Source organism: Mytilus trossulus, chromosome 14, assembly GCF_036588685.1.
Source record: "Mytilus trossulus isolate FHL-02 chromosome 14, PNRI_Mtr1.1.1.hap1, whole genome shotgun sequence".
NCBI lineage: Eukaryota > Metazoa > Mollusca > Bivalvia > Mytilida > Mytilidae > Mytilus > Mytilus trossulus.
This window is the reverse complement of record NC_086386.1, coordinates 3,567,446-3,585,333: the sequence shown is the minus strand read 5'-3', so window position 1 is coordinate 3,585,333 and position 17,888 is coordinate 3,567,446.

Genomic DNA, 17,888 nt, shown 5'->3' with positions numbered 1-17,888 from the left:
AATGACAAAAGAAATTACATTGTGCACATTCCATCTCTATAGATGTTGTCTGTTCAACGTCTCCACCTGAAAAGAAATAAAAAGACTGAGTTTTCGTTATTATCAACCCGCGTCACGTGATGTCTCCTCAATCTGGCGCGCGCGCTGGACCTGAAATAAAATAAAAACTTTCCGAACTAAACATGAAACTTCCCCGGAATAATATAGACCCCTTACAGAAACAAACAGACAAACAAACAAACAGACAGACAAACAAACACACACACACACATAACAATCAATCATGTTTCAAAAGGGGGGGGGGGGCAAGACCGTTTACAATTGCTTTTTAGAAGCAATTGATTTAAATTGTAAAACGACAATTTTAACCATTCTGTTCCGTTTATATAAAAAAAAAATCCCTAGGACCCCCCCCCCCTTTTTTTTACCCCCACTTACAAATGAATGTGTTTGATCAACCAATCAACGTGTTCAACCAACCAACCAACCAACCAACCAACCAGTGCATGTTTCCGTCTCATGTGTTTAATATGGAGTCCACGATCTCATTTGTTTCTTTCTCGCTTGTTTCAAGAAACACTATCAAACGTGTTGTTTAACCAACCAACCAACCAACCAACGTGTTTAATCAACCAATCAACATGTTTAGCCAACCAACCAACCAATCAATCAACCAATCAGTGCATGTTTCCGTCTCATGTGTTTAATATGGAGTCCACGATCTCATTTGTTTCTTTCTCGCTTGTTTCAAGAAACACTTTCCAACGTGTTTAACCAACCAACCAACGTGTTTAATCAACCAATCAACATGTTTAGCCAACCAACCAACCAACCAATCAATCAATCAACCAATCAGTGCATGTTTCCGTCTCATGTGTTTAATATGGAGTCCACGATCTCATCTGTTTCTTTCTCGCTTGTTTCAAGAAACACTATCAAACGTGTTTAACCAACCAACCAACCAACCAACATGTTCAATCAACCAATCAACATGTTTAGCCAACCAACCAACCAACCAATCAACCAATCAATCAACCAATCGGTGCATGTTTCCGTCTCATGTGTTTAATATGGAGTCCACGATCTCATTAGTTTCTTTCTCGCTTGTTTCGAGAAACACTATCTAACGTGTTTAACCAACCAACCAACGTGTTTAATCAACCAATCAACATGTTTAACCAACCAACCAACCAACCAACCAATCAATAAATCAGTGCATGTTTCCGTCTCGTGTGTTCAATACGGGGTCCAAGATCTCAGTTTTTTCCGGTTGCTTCAAGAGACCCTATCCCAAGTGTTTAAGTAATAAACCAACCAACCAACCAACCAACCAACCAACCAACCAACCAACCAACCAATCAATCAATATGTATGACCGTTTATTTATGACAGTTTCATTAAAATAATATGGAAGGAAAGACCTATGATCAATTATTCAAGAAGAATTGAATTTCAATATTTTTCTTACATCTCCTCTGGAAAAAAAATCCACATCCTTCTTATCAGTTATACTCTGAAACTACAAGTCTAATCGACCCCAAAATGTGCAGTCAGCAGGGCATACATGTACTAAAGGTTCATAAAACAACGTGGTGCAGATATCTCTCAAGACTTTTCCTAGAGAAAAGAAATGGCAATGCCGTAAAAATCGCTTCCTACACTGCTACTTTTGCATAGGTACTTTTTCTGTACAAAAAATCTGTGGTACTGGAAAATTACTTTTAAAATATGGTACTTTTTTAGTACTTTAAATTTATTGTAATATTTAGGTACCTGTTTTTTACAGTACTTGATTTGTACCTAATATTTGAGGTACACATTTAGTACTACACAATTAAAGTACAAATTGAGTACTTAAAATTTGAAGTACAAATCAAGTACTGTAAAAAACAAGTACTTAAATATTACAATAAATTTAAAGTACTAAAATAGTACTATATTTTAAAAGTAATTTTCCAGTACTACAGATTTTTTGTACAGAAAAAGTACCTATGCAAAATTAGCAGTGCAGGGCCGTAAATCTCAGTGAAATCCTAAAATAAAATGTTCGCTCCTAGATTAAAATACTTATCTGTGTTACAAACTGGTGCTGAAAAATGTACATTACAAGAAAATAAGCATGCAACGCGTGTTTTAAAGTTACACCGGATGAACTGTGACCGAAATGTCAATTTCCTACAATGACAAAAGAAATTACATTGTGCACATTCCATCTCTATAGATGTTGTCTGTTCAACGTCTCCACCTGAAAAGAAATAAAAAGACTGAGTTTTCGTTATTATCAACCCGCGTCACGTGATGTCTCCTCAATCTGGCGCGCGCGCTGGACCTGAAATAAAATAAAAACTTTCCGAACTAAACATGAAACTTCCCCGGAATAATATAGACCCCTTACAGAAACAAACAGACAAACAAACAAACAGACAGACAAACAAACACACACACACACATAACAATCAATCATGTTTCAAAAGGGGGGGGGGGCAAGACCGTTTACAATTGCTTTTTAGAAGCAATTGATTTAAATTGTAAAACGACAATTTTAACCATTCTGTTCCGTTTATATAAAAAAAAAATCCCTAGGACCCCCCCCCCTTTTTTTTACCCCCACTTACAAATGAATGTGTTTGATCAACCAATCAACGTGTTCAACCAACCAACCAACCAACCAACCAACCAGTGCATGTTTCCGTCTCATGTGTTTAATATGGAGTCCACGATCTCATTTGTTTCTTTCTCGCTTGTTTCAAGAAACACTATCAAACGTGTTGTTTAACCAACCAACCAACCAACCAACGTGTTTAATCAACCAATCAACATGTTTAGCCAACCAACCAACCAATCAATCAACCAATCAGTGCATGTTTCCGTCTCATGTGTTTAATATGGAGTCCACGATCTCATTTGTTTCTTTCTCGCTTGTTTCAAGAAACACTTTCCAACGTGTTTAACCAACCAACCAACGTGTTTAATCAACCAATCAACATGTTTAGCCAACCAACCAACCAACCAATCAATCAATCAACCAATCAGTGCATGTTTCCGTCTCATGTGTTTAATATGGAGTCCACGATCTCATCTGTTTCTTTCTCGCTTGTTTCAAGAAACACTATCAAACGTGTTTAACCAACCAACCAACCAACCAACATGTTCAATCAACCAATCAACATGTTTAGCCAACCAACCAACCAACCAATCAACCAATCAATCAACCAATCGGTGCATGTTTCCGTCTCATGTGTTTAATATGGAGTCCACGATCTCATTAGTTTCTTTCTCGCTTGTTTCGAGAAACACTATCTAACGTGTTTAACCAACCAACCAACGTGTTTAATCAACCAATCAACATGTTTAACCAACCAACCAACCAACCAACCAACCAACCAACCAACCAACCAATCAATAAATCAGTGCATGTTTCCGTCTCGTGTGTTCAATACGGGGTCCAAGATCTCAGTTTTTTCCGGTTGCTTCAAGAGACCCTATCCCAAGTGTTTAAGTAATAAACCAACCAACCAACCAACCAACCAACCAACCAACCAACCAACCAATCAATCAATATGTATGACCGTTTATTTATGACAGTTTCATTAAAATAATATGGAAGGAAAGACCTATGATCAATTATTCAAGAAGAATTGAATTTCAATATTTTTCTTACATCTCCTCTGGAAAAAAAATCCACATCCTTCTTATCAGTTATACTCTGAAACTACAAGTCTAATCGACCCCAAAATGTGCAGTCAGCAGGGCATACATGTACTAAAGGTTCATAAAACAACGTGGTGCAGATATCTCTCAAGACTTTTCCTAGAGAAAAGAAATGGCAATGCCGTAAAAATCGCTTCCTACACTGCTACTTTTGCATAGGTACTTTTTCTGTACAAAAAATCTGTGGTACTGGAAAATTACTTTTAAAATATGGTACTTTTTTAGTACTTTAAATTTATTGTAATATTTAGGTACCTGTTTTTTACAGTACTTGATTTGTACCTAATATTTGAGGTACACATTTAGTACTACACAATTAAAGTACAAATTGAGTACTTAAAATTTGAAGTACAAATCAAGTACTGTAAAAAACAAGTACTTAAATATTACAATAAATTTAAAGTACTAAAATAGTACTATATTTTAAAAGTAATTTTCCAGTACTACAGATTTTTTGTACAGAAAAAGTACCTATGCAAAATTAGCAGTGCAGGGCCGTAAATCTCAGTGAAATCCTAAAATAAAATGTTCGCTCCTAGATTAAAATACTTATCTGTGTTACAAACTGGTGCTGAAAAATGTACATTACAAGAAAATAAGCATGCAACGCGTGTTTTAAAGTTACACCGGATGAACTGTGACCGAAATGTCAATTTCCTACAATGACAAAAGAAATTACATTGTGCACATTCCATCTCTATAGATGTTGTCTGTTCAACGTCTCCACCTGAAAAGAAATAAAAAGACTGAGTTTTCGTTATTATCAACCCGCGTCACGTGATGTCTCCTCAATCTGGCGCGCGCGCTGGACCTGAAATAAAATAAAAACTTTCCGAACTAAACATGAAACTTCCCCGGAATAATATAGACCCCTTACAGAAACAAACAGACAAACAAACAAACAGACAGACAAACAAACACACACACACACATAACAATCAATCATGTTTCAAAAGGGGGGGGGGGGGCAAGACCGTTTACAATTGCTTTTTAGAAGCAATTGATTTAAATTGTAAAACGACAATTTTAACCATTCTGTTCCGTTTATATAAAAAAAAAATCCCTAGGACCCCCCCCCCTTTTTTTTACCCCCACTTACAAATGAATGTGTTTGATCAACCAATCAACGTGTTCAACCAACCAACCAACCAACCAACCAACCAGTGCATGTTTCCGTCTCATGTGTTTAATATGGAGTCCACGATCTCATTTGTTTCTTTCTCGCTTGTTTCAAGAAACACTATCAAACGTGTTGTTTAACCAACCAACCAACCAACCAACGTGTTTAATCAACCAATCAACATGTTTAGCCAACCAACCAACCAATCAATCAACCAATCAGTGCATGTTTCCGTCTCATGTGTTTAATATGGAGTCCACGATCTCATTTGTTTCTTTCTCGCTTGTTTCAAGAAACACTTTCCAACGTGTTTAACCAACCAACCAACGTGTTTAATCAACCAATCAACATGTTTAGCCAACCAACCAACCAACCAATCAATCAATCAACCAATCAGTGCATGTTTCCGTCTCATGTGTTTAATATGGAGTCCACGATCTCATCTGTTTCTTTCTCGCTTGTTTCAAGAAACACTATCAAACGTGTTTAACCAACCAACCAACCAACCAACATGTTCAATCAACCAATCAACATGTTTAGCCAACCAACCAACCAACCAATCAACCAATCAATCAACCAATCGGTGCATGTTTCCGTCTCATGTGTTTAATATGGAGTCCACGATCTCATTAGTTTCTTTCTCGCTTGTTTCGAGAAACACTATCTAACGTGTTTAACCAACCAACCAACGTGTTTAATCAACCAATCAACATGTTTAACCAACCAACCAACCAACCAACCAACCAACCAACCAACCAACCAATCAATAAATCAGTGCATGTTTCCGTCTCGTGTGTTCAATACGGGGTCCAAGATCTCAGTTTTTTCCGGTTGCTTCAAGAGACCCTATCCCAAGTGTTTAAGTAATAAACCAACCAACCAACCAACCAACCAACCAACCAACCAACCAACCAACCAATCAATCAATATGTATGACCGTTTATTTATGACAGTTTCATTAAAATAATATGGAAGGAAAGACCTATGATCAATTATTCAAGAAGAATTGAATTTCAATATTTTTCTTACATCTCCTCTGGAAAAAAAATCCACATCCTTCTTATCAGTTATACTCTGAAACTACAAGTCTAATCGACCCCAAAATGTGCAGTCAGCAGGGCATACATGTACTAAAGGTTCATAAAACAACGTGGTGCAGATATCTCTCAAGACTTTTCCTAGAGAAAAGAAATGGCAATGCCGTAAAAATCGGTTCCTACACTGCTACTTTTGCATAGGTACTTTTTCTGTACAAAAAATCTGTGGTACTGGAAAATTACTTTTAAAATATGGTACTTTTTTAGTACTTTAAATTTATTGTAATATTTAGGTACCTGTTTTTTACAGTACTTGATTTGTACCTAATATTTGAGGTACACATTTAGTACTACACAATTAAAGTACAAATTGAGTACTTAAAATTTGAAGTACAAATCAAGTACTGTAAAAAACAAGTACTTAAATATTACAATAAATTTAAAGTACTAAAATAGTACTATATTTTAAAAGTAATTTTCCAGTACTACAGATTTTTTGTACAGAAAAAGTACCTATGCAAAATTAGCAGTGCAGGGCCGTAAATCTCAGTGAAATCCTAAAATAAAATGTTCGCTCCTAGATTAAAATACTTATCTGTGTTACAAACTGGTGCTGAAAAATGTACATTACAAGAAAATAAGCATGCAACGCGTGTTTTAAAGTTACACCGGATGAACTGTGACCGAAATGTCAATTTCCTACAATGACAAAAGAAATTACATTGTGCACATTCCATCTCTATAGATGTTGTCTGTTCAACGTCTCCACCTGAAAAGAAATAAAAAGACTGAGTTTTCGTTATTATCAACCCGCGTCACGTGATGTCTCCTCAATCTGGCGCGCGCGCTGGACCTGAAATAAAATAAAAACTTTCCGAACTAAACATGAAACTTCCCCGGAATAATATAGACCCCTTACAGAAACAAACAGACAAACAAACAAACAGACAGACAAACAAACACACACACACACATAACAATCAATCATGTTTCAAAAGGGGGGGGGGGCAAGACCGTTTACAATTGCTTTTTAGAAGCAATTGATTTAAATTGTAAAACGACAATTTTAACCATTCTGTTCCGTTTATATAAAAAAAAAATCCCTAGGACCCCCCCCCCCTTTTTTTTACCCCCACTTACAAATGAATGTGTTTGATCAACCAATCAACGTGTTCAACCAACCAACCAACCAACCAACCAACCAGTGCATGTTTCCGTCTCATGTGTTTAATATGGAGTCCACGATCTCATTTGTTTCTTTCTCGCTTGTTTCAAGAAACACTATCAAACGTGTTGTTTAACCAACCAACCAACCAACCAACGTGTTTAATCAACCAATCAACATGTTTAGCCAACCAACCAACCAATCAATCAACCAATCAGTGCATGTTTCCGTCTCATGTGTTTAATATGGAGTCCACGATCTCATTTGTTTCTTTCTCGCTTGTTTCAAGAAACACTTTCCAACGTGTTTAACCAACCAACCAACGTGTTTAATCAACCAATCAACATGTTTAGCCAACCAACCAACCAACCAATCAATCAATCAACCAATCAGTGCATGTTTCCGTCTCATGTGTTTAATATGGAGTCCACGATCTCATCTGTTTCTTTCTCGCTTGTTTCAAGAAACACTATCAAACGTGTTTAACCAACCAACCAACCAACCAACATGTTCAATCAACCAATCAACATGTTTAGCCAACCAACCAACCAACCAATCAACCAATCAATCAACCAATCGGTGCATGTTTCCGTCTCATGTGTTTAATATGGAGTCCACGATCTCATTAGTTTCTTTCTCGCTTGTTTCGAGAAACACTATCTAACGTGTTTAACCAACCAACCAACGTGTTTAATCAACCAATCAACATGTTTAACCAACCAACCAACCAACCAACCAACCAACCAACCAACCAACCAATCAATAAATCAGTGCATGTTTCCGTCTCGTGTGTTCAATACGGGGTCCAAGATCTCAGTTTTTTCCGGTTGCTTCAAGAGACCCTATCCCAAGTGTTTAAGTAATAAACCAACCAACCAACCAACCAACCAACCAACCAACCAACCAACCAATCAATCAATATGTATGACCGTTTATTTATGACAGTTTCATTAAAATAATATGGAAGGAAAGACCTATGATCAATTATTCAAGAAGAATTGAATTTCAATATTTTTCTTACATCTCCTCTGGAAAAAAAATCCACATCCTTCTTATCAGTTATACTCTGAAACTACAAGTCTAATCGACCCCAAAATGTGCAGTCAGCAGGGCATACATGTACTAAAGGTTCATAAAACAACGTGGTGCAGATATCTCTCAAGACTTTTCCTAGAGAAAAGAAATGGCAATGCCGTAAAAATCGCTTCCTACACTGCTACTTTTGCATAGGTACTTTTTCTGTACAAAAAATCTGTGGTACTGGAAAATTACTTTTAAAATATGGTACTTTTTTAGTACTTTAAATTTATTGTAATATTTAGGTACCTGTTTTTTACAGTACTTGATTTGTACCTAATATTTGAGGTACACATTTAGTACTACACAATTAAAGTACAAATTGAGTACTTAAAATTTGAAGTACAAATCAAGTACTGTAAAAAACAAGTACTTAAATATTACAATAAATTTAAAGTACTAAAATAGTACTATATTTTAAAAGTAATTTTCCAGTACTACAGATTTTTTGTACAGAAAAAGTACCTATGCAAAATTAGCAGTGCAGGGCCGTAAATCTCAGTGAAATCCTAAAATAAAATGTTCGCTCCTAGATTAAAATACTTATCTGTGTTACAAACTGGTGCTGAAAAATGTACATTACAAGAAAATAAGCATGCAACGCGTGTTTTAAAGTTACACCGGATGAACTGTGACCGAAATGTCAATTTCCTACAATGACAAAAGAAATTACATTGTGCACATTCCATCTCTATAGATGTTGTCTGTTCAACGTCTCCACCTGAAAAGAAATAAAAAGACTGAGTTTTCGTTATTATCAACCCGCGTCACGTGATGTCTCCTCAATCTGGCGCGCGCGCTGGACCTGAAATAAAATAAAAACTTTCCGAACTAAACATGAAACTTCCCCGGAATAATATAGACCCCTTACAGAAACAAACAGACAAACAAACAAACAGACAGACAAACAAACACACACACACACATAACAATCAATCATGTTTCAAAAGGGGGGGGGGGGGCAAGACCGTTTACAATTGCTTTTTAGAAGCAATTGATTTAAATTGTAAAACGACAATTTTAACCATTCTGTTCCGTTTATATAAAACAAAAATCCCTAGGACCCCCCCCCCCCCCTTTTTTTTACCCCCACTTACAAATGAATGTGTTTGATCAACCAATCAACGTGTTCAACCAACCAACCAACCAACCAACCAACCAGTGCATGTTTCCGTCTCATGTGTTTAATATGGAGTCCACGATCTCATTTGTTTCTTTCTCGCTTGTTTCAAGAAACACTATCAAACGTGTTGTTTAACCAACCAACCAACCAACCAACGTGTTTAATCAACCAATCAACATGTTTAGCCAACCAACCAACCAATCAATCAACCAATCAGTGCATGTTTCCGTCTCATGTGTTTAATATGGAGTCCACGATCTCATTTGTTTCTTTCTCGCTTGTTTCAAGAAACACTTTCCAACGTGTTTAACCAACCAACCAACGTGTTTAATCAACCAATCAACATGTTTAGCCAACCAACCAACCAACCAATCAATCAATCAACCAATCAGTGCATGTTTCCGTCTCATGTGTTTAATATGGAGTCCACGATCTCATCTGTTTCTTTCTCGCTTGTTTCAAGAAACACTATCAAACGTGTTTAACCAACCAACCAACCAACCAACATGTTCAATCAACCAATCAACATGTTTAGCCAACCAACCAACCAACCAATCAACCAATCAATCAACCAATCGGTGCATGTTTCCGTCTCATGTGTTTAATATGGAGTCCACGATCTCATTAGTTTCTTTCTCGCTTGTTTCGAGAAACACTATCTAACGTGTTTAACCAACCAACCAACGTGTTTAATCAACCAATCAACATGTTTAACCAACCAACCAACCAACCAACCAACCAACCAACCAACCAACCAACCAATCAATAAATCAGTGCATGTTTCCGTCTCGTGTGTTCAATACGGGGTCCAAGATCTCAGTTTTTTCCGGTTGCTTCAAGAGACCCTATCCCAAGTGTTTAAGTAATAAACCAACCAACCAACCAACCAACCAACCAACCAACCAACCAACCAACCAATCAATCAATATGTATGACCGTTTATTTATGACAGTTTCATTAAAATAATATGGAAGGAAAGACCTATGATCAATTATTCAAGAAGAATTGAATTTCAATATTTTTCTTACATCTCCTCTGGAAAAAAAATCCACATCCTTCTTATCAGTTATACTCTGAAACTACAAGTCTAATCGACCCCAAAATGTGCAGTCAGCAGGGCATACATGTACTAAAGGTTCATAAAACAACGTGGTGCAGATATCTCTCAAGACTTTTCCTAGAGAAAAGAAATGGCAATGCCGTAAAAATCGCTTCCTACACTGCTACTTTTGCATAGGTACTTTTTCTGTACAAAAAATCTGTGGTACTGGAAAATTACTTTTAAAATATGGTACTTTTTTAGTACTTTAAATTTATTGTAATATTTAGGTACCTGTTTTTTACAGTACTTGATTTGTACCTAATATTTGAGGTACACATTTAGTACTACACAATTAAAGTACAAATTGAGTACTTAAAATTTGAAGTACAAATCAAGTACTGTAAAAAACAAGTACTTAAATATTACAATAAATTTAAAGTACTAAAATAGTACTATATTTTAAAAGTAATTTTCCAGTACTACAGATTTTTTGTACAGAAAAAGTACCTATGCAAAATTAGCAGTGCAGGGCCGTAAATCTCAGTGAAATCCTAAAATAAAATGTTCGCTCCTAGATTAAAATACTTATCTGTGTTACAAACTGGTGCTGAAAAATGTACATTACAAGAAAATAAGCATGCAACGCGTGTTTTAAAGTTACACCGGATGAACTGTGACCGAAATGTCAATTTCCTACAATGACAAAAGAAATTACATTGTGCACATTCCATCTCTATAGATGTTGTCTGTTCAACGTCTCCACCTGAAAAGAAATAAAAAGACTGAGTTTTCGTTATTATCAACCCGCGTCACGTGATGTCTCCTCAATCTGGCGCGCGCGCTGGACCTGAAATAAAATAAAAACTTTCCGAACTAAACATGAAACTTCCCCGGAATAATATAGACCCCTTACAGAAACAAACAGACAAACAAACAAACAGACAGACAAACAAACACACACACACACATAACAATCAATCATGTTTCAAAAGGGGGGGGGGGGGGCAAGACCGTTTACAATTGCTTTTTAGAAGCAATTGATTTAAATTGTAAAACGACAATTTTAACCATTCTGTTCCGTTTATATAAAACAAAAATCCCTAGGACCCCCCCCCCCTTTTTTTTACCCCCACTTACAAATGAATGTGTTTGATCAACCAATCAACGTGTTCAACCAACCAACCAACCAACCAACCAACCAGTGCATGTTTCCGTCTCATGTGTTTAATATGGAGTCCACGATCTCATTTGTTTCTTTCTCGCTTGTTTCAAGAAACACTATCAAACGTGTTGTTTAACCAACCAACCAACCAAACAACGTGTTTAATCAACCAATCAACATGTTTAGCCAACCAACCAACCAATCAATCAACCAATCAGTGCATGTTTCCGTCTCATGTGTTTAATATGGAGTCCACGATCTCATTTGTTTCTTTCTCGCTTGTTTCAAGAAACACTTTCCAACGTGTTTAACCAACCAACCAACGTGTTTAATCAACCAATCAACATGTTTAGCCAACCAACCAACCAACCAATCAATCAATCAACCAATCAGTGCATGTTTCCGTCTCATGTGTTTAATATGGAGTCCACGATCTCATCTGTTTCTTTCTCGCTTGTTTCAAGAAACACTATCAAACGTGTTTAACCAACCAACCAACCAACCAACATGTTCAATCAACCAATCAACATGTTTAGCCAACCAACCAACCAACCAATCAACCAATCAATCAACCAATCGGTGCATGTTTCCGTCTCATGTGTTTAATATGGAGTCCACGATCTCATTAGTTTCTTTCTCGCTTGTTTCGAGAAACACTATCTAACGTGTTTAACCAACCAACCAACGTGTTTAATCAACCAATCAACATGTTTAACCAACCAACCAACCAACCAACCAACCAACCAACCAACCAACCAACCAATCAATAAATCAGTGCATGTTTCCGTCTCGTGTGTTCAATACGGGGTCCAAGATCTCAGTTTTTTCCGGTTGCTTCAAGAGACCCTATCCCAAGTGTTTAAGTAATAAACCAACCAACCAACCAACCAACCAACCAACCAACCAACCAACCAATCAATCAATATGTATGACCGTTTATTTATGACAGTTTCATTAAAATAATATGGAAGGAAAGACCTATGATCAATTATTCAAGAAGAATTGAATTTCAATATTTTTCTTACATCTCCTCTGGAAAAAAAATCCACATCCTTCTTATCAGTTATACTCTGAAACTACAAGTCTAATCGACCCCAAAATGTGCAGTCAGCAGGGCATACATGTACTAAAGGTTCATAAAACAACGTGGTGCAGATATCTCTCAAGACTTTTCCTAGAGAAAAGAAATGGCAATGCCGTAAAAATCGCTTCCTACACTGCTACTTTTGCATAGGTACTTTTTCTGTACAAAAAATCTGTGGTACTGGAAAATTACTTTTAAAATATGGTACTTTTTTAGTACTTTAAATTTATTGTAATATTTAGGTACCTGTTTTTTACAGTACTTGATTTGTACCTAATATTTGAGGTACACATTTAGTACTACACAATTAAAGTACAAATTGAGTACTTAAAATTTGAAGTACAAATCAAGTACTGTAAAAAACAAGTACTTAAATATTACAATAAATTTAAAGTACTAAAATAGTACTATATTTTAAAAGTAATTTTCCAGTACTACAGATTTTTTGTACAGAAAAAGTACCTATGCAAAATTAGCAGTGCAGGGCCGTAAATCTCAGTGAAATCCTAAAATAAAATGTTCGCTCCTAGATTAAAATACTTATCTGTGTTACAAACTGGTGCTGAAAAATGTACATTACAAGAAAATAAGCATGCAACGCGTGTTTTAAAGTTACACCGGATGAACTGTGACCGAAATGTCAATTTCCTACAATGACAAAAGAAATTACATTGTGCACATTCCATCTCTATAGATGTTGTCTGTTCAACGTCTCCACCTGAAAAGAAATAAAAAGACTGAGTTTTCGTTATTATCAACCCGCGTCACGTGATGTCTCCTCAATCTGGCGCGCGCGCTGGACCTGAAATAAAATAAAAACTTTCCGAACTAAACATGAAACTTCCCCGGAATAATATAGACCCCTTACAGAAACAAACAGACAAACAAACAAACAGACAGACAAACAAACACACACACACACATAACAATCAATCATGTTTCAAAAGGGGGGGGGGGGGCAAGACCGTTTACAATTGCTTTTTAGAAGCAATTGATTTAAATTGTAAAACGACAATTTTAACCATTCTGTTCCGTTTATATAAAACAAAAATCCCTAGGACCCCCCCCCCCCTTTTTTTTACCCCCACTTACAAATGAATGTGTTTGATCAACCAATCAACGTGTTCAACCAACCAACCAACCAACCAACCAACCAGTGCATGTTTCCGTCTCATGTGTTTAATATGGAGTCCACGATCTCATTTGTTTCTTTCTCGCTTGTTTCAAGAAACACTATCAAACGTGTTGTTTAACCAACCAACCAACCAAACAACGTGTTTAATCAACCAATCAACATGTTTAGCCAACCAACCAACCAATCAATCAACCAATCAGTGCATGTTTCCGTCTCATGTGTTTAATATGGAGTCCACGATCTCATTTGTTTCTTTCTCGCTTGTTTCAAGAAACACTTTCCAACGTGTTTAACCAACCAACCAACGTGTTTAATCAACCAATCAACATGTTTAGCCAACCAACCAACCAACCAATCAATCAATCAACCAATCAGTGCATGTTTCCGTCTCATGTGTTTAATATGGAGTCCACGATCTCATCTGTTTCTTTCTCGCTTGTTTCAAGAAACACTATCAAACGTGTTTAACCAACCAACCAACCAACCAACATGTTCAATCAACCAATCAACATGTTTAGCCAACCAACCAACCAACCAATCAACCAATCAATCAACCAATCGGTGCATGTTTCCGTCTCATGTGTTTAATATGGAGTCCACGATCTCATTAGTTTCTTTCTCGCTTGTTTCGAGAAACACTATCTAACGTGTTTAACCAACCAACCAACGTGTTTAATCAACCAATCAACATGTTTAACCAACCAACCAACCAACCAACCAACCAACCAACCAACCAACCAACCAATCAATAAATCAGTGCATGTTTCCGTCTCGTGTGTTCAATACGGGGTCCAAGATCTCAGTTTTTTCCGGTTGCTTCAAGAGACCCTATCCCAAGTGTTTAAGTAATAAACCAACCAACCAACCAACCAACCAACCAACCAACCAACCAACCAATCAATCAATATGTATGACCGTTTATTTATGACAGTTTCATTAAAATAATATGGAAGGAAAGACCTATGATCAATTATTCAAGAAGAATTGAATTTCAATATTTTTCTTACATCTCCTCTGGAAAAAAAATCCACATCCTTCTTATCAGTTATACTCTGAAACTACAAGTCTAATCGACCCCAAAATGTGCAGTCAGCAGGGCATACATGTACTAAAGGTTCATAAAACAACGTGGTGCAGATATCTCTCAAGACTTTTCCTAGAGAAAAGAAATGGCAATGCCGTAAAAATCGCTTCCTACACTGCTACTTTTGCATAGGTACTTTTTCTGTACAAAAAATCTGTGGTACTGGAAAATTACTTTTAAAATATGGTACTTTTTTAGTACTTTAAATTTATTGTAATATTTAGGTACCTGTTTTTTACAGTACTTGATTTGTACCTAATATTTGAGGTACACATTTAGTACTACACAATTAAAGTACAAATTGAGTACTTAAAATTTGAAGTACAAATCAAGTACTGTAAAAAACAAGTACTTAAATATTACAATAAATTTAAAGTACTAAAATAGTACTATATTTTAAAAGTAATTTTCCAGTACTACAGATTTTTTGTACAGAAAAAGTACCTATGCAAAATTAGCAGTGCAGGGCCGTAAATCTCAGTGAAATCCTAAAATAAAATGTTCGCTCCTAGATTAAAATACTTATCTGTGTTACAAACTGGTGCTGAAAAATGTACATTACAAGAAAATAAGCATGCAACGCGTGTTTTAAAGTTACACCGGATGAACTGTGACCGAAATGTCAATTTCCTACAATGACAAAAGAAATTACATTGTGCACATTCCATCTCTATAGATGTTGTCTGTTCAACGTCTCCACCTGAAAAGAAATAAAAAGACTGAGTTTTCGTTATTATCAACCCGCGTCACGTGATGTCTCCTCAATCTGGCGCGCGCGCTGGACCTGAAATAAAATAAAAACTTTCCGAACTAAACATGAAACTTCCCCGGAATAATATAGACCCCTTACAGAAACAAACAGACAAACAAACAAACAGACAGACAAACAAACACACACACACACATAACAATCAATCATGTTTCAAAAGGGGGGGGGGGGCAAGACCGTTTACAATTGCTTTTTAGAAGCAATTGATTTAAATTGTAAAACGACAATTTTAACCATTCTGTTCCGTTTATATAAAACAAAAATCCCTAGGACCCCCCCCCCCTTTTTTTTACCCCCACTTACAAATGAATGTGTTTGATCAACCAATCAACGTGTTCAACCAACCAACCAACCAACCAACCAACCAGTGCATGTTTCCGTCTCATGTGTTTAATATGGAGTCCACGATCTCATTTGTTTCTTTCTCGCTTGTTTCAAGAAACACTATCAAACGTGTTGTTTAACCAACCAACCAACCAACCAACGTGTTTAATCAACCAATCAACATGTTTAGCCAACCAACCAACCAATCAATCAACCAATCAGTGCATGTTTCCGTCTCATGTGTTTAATATGGAGTCCACGATCTCATTTGTTTCTTTCTCGCTTGTTTCAAGAAACACTTTCCAACGTGTTTAACCAACCAACCAACGTGTTTAATCAACCAATCAACATGTTTAGCCAACCAACCAACCAACCAATCAATCAATCAACCAATCAGTGCATGTTTCCGTCTCATGTGTTTAATATGGAGTCCACGATCTCATCTGTTTCTTTCTCGCTTGTTTCAAGAAACACTATCAAACGTGTTTAACCAACCAACCAACCAACCAACATGTTCAATCAACCAATCAACATGTTTAGCCAACCAACCAACCAACCAATCAACCAATCAATCAACCAATCGGTGCATGTTTCCGTCTCATGTGTTTAATATGGAGTCCACGATCTCATTAGTTTCTTTCTCGCTTGTTTCGAGAAACACTATCTAACGTGTTTAACCAACCAACCAACGTGTTTAATCAACCAATCAACATGTTTAACCAACCAACCAACCAACCAACCAACCAACCAACCAACCAACCAACCAATCAATAAATCAGTGCATGTTTCCGTCTCGTGTGTTCAATACGGGGTCCAAGATCTCAGTTTTTTCCGGTTGCTTCAAGAGACCCTATCCCAAGTGTTTAAGTAATAAACCAACCAACCAACCAACCAACCAACCAACCAACCAACCAACCAATCAATCAATATGTATGACCGTTTATTTATGACAGTTTCATTAAAATAATATGGAAGGAAAGACCTATGATCAATTATTCAAGAAGAATTGAATTTCAATATTTTTCTTACATCTCCTCTGGAAAAAAAATCCACATCCTTCTTATCAGTTATACTCTGAAACTACAAGTCTAATCGACCCCAAAATGTGCAGTCAGCAGGGCATACATGTACTAAAGGTTCATAAAACAACGTGGTGCAGATATCTCTCAAGACTTTTCCTAGAGAAAAGAAATGGCAATGCCGTAAAAATCGCTTCCTACACTGCTACTTTTGCATAGGTACTTTTTCTGTACAAAAAATCTGTGGTACTGGAAAATTACTTTTAAAATATGGTACTTTTTTAGTACTTTAAATTTATTGTAATATTTAGGTACCTGTTTTTTACAGTACTTGATTTGTACCTAATATTTGAGGTACACATTTAGTACTACACAATTAAAGTACAAATTGAGTACTTAAAATTTGAAGTACAAATCAAGTACTGTAAAAAACAAGTACTTAAATATTACAATAAATTTAAAGTACTAAAATAGTACTATATTTTAAAAGTAATTTTCCAGTACTACAGATTTTTTGTACAGAAAAAGTACCTATGCAAAATTAGCAGTGCAGGGCCGTAAATCTCAGTGAAATCCTAAAATAAAATGTTCGCTCCTAGATTAAAATACTTATCTGTGTTACAAACTGGTGCTGAAAAATGTACATTACAAGAAAATAAGCATGCAACGCGTGTTTTAAAGTTACACCGGATGAACTGTGACCGAAATGTCAATTTCCTACAATGACAAAAGAAATTACATTGTGCACATTCCATCTCTATAGATGTTGTCTGTTCAACGTCTCCACCTGAAAAGAAATAAAAAGACTGAGTTTTCGTTATTATCAACCCGCGTCACGTGATGTCTCCTCAATCTGGCGCGCGCGCTGGACCTGAAATAAAATAAAAACTTTCCGAACTAAACATGAAACTTCCCCGGAATAATATAGACCCCTTACAGAAACAAACAGACAAACAAACAAACAGACAGACAAACAAACACACACACACACATAACAATCAATCATGTTTCAAAAGGGGGGGGGGGGCAAGACCGT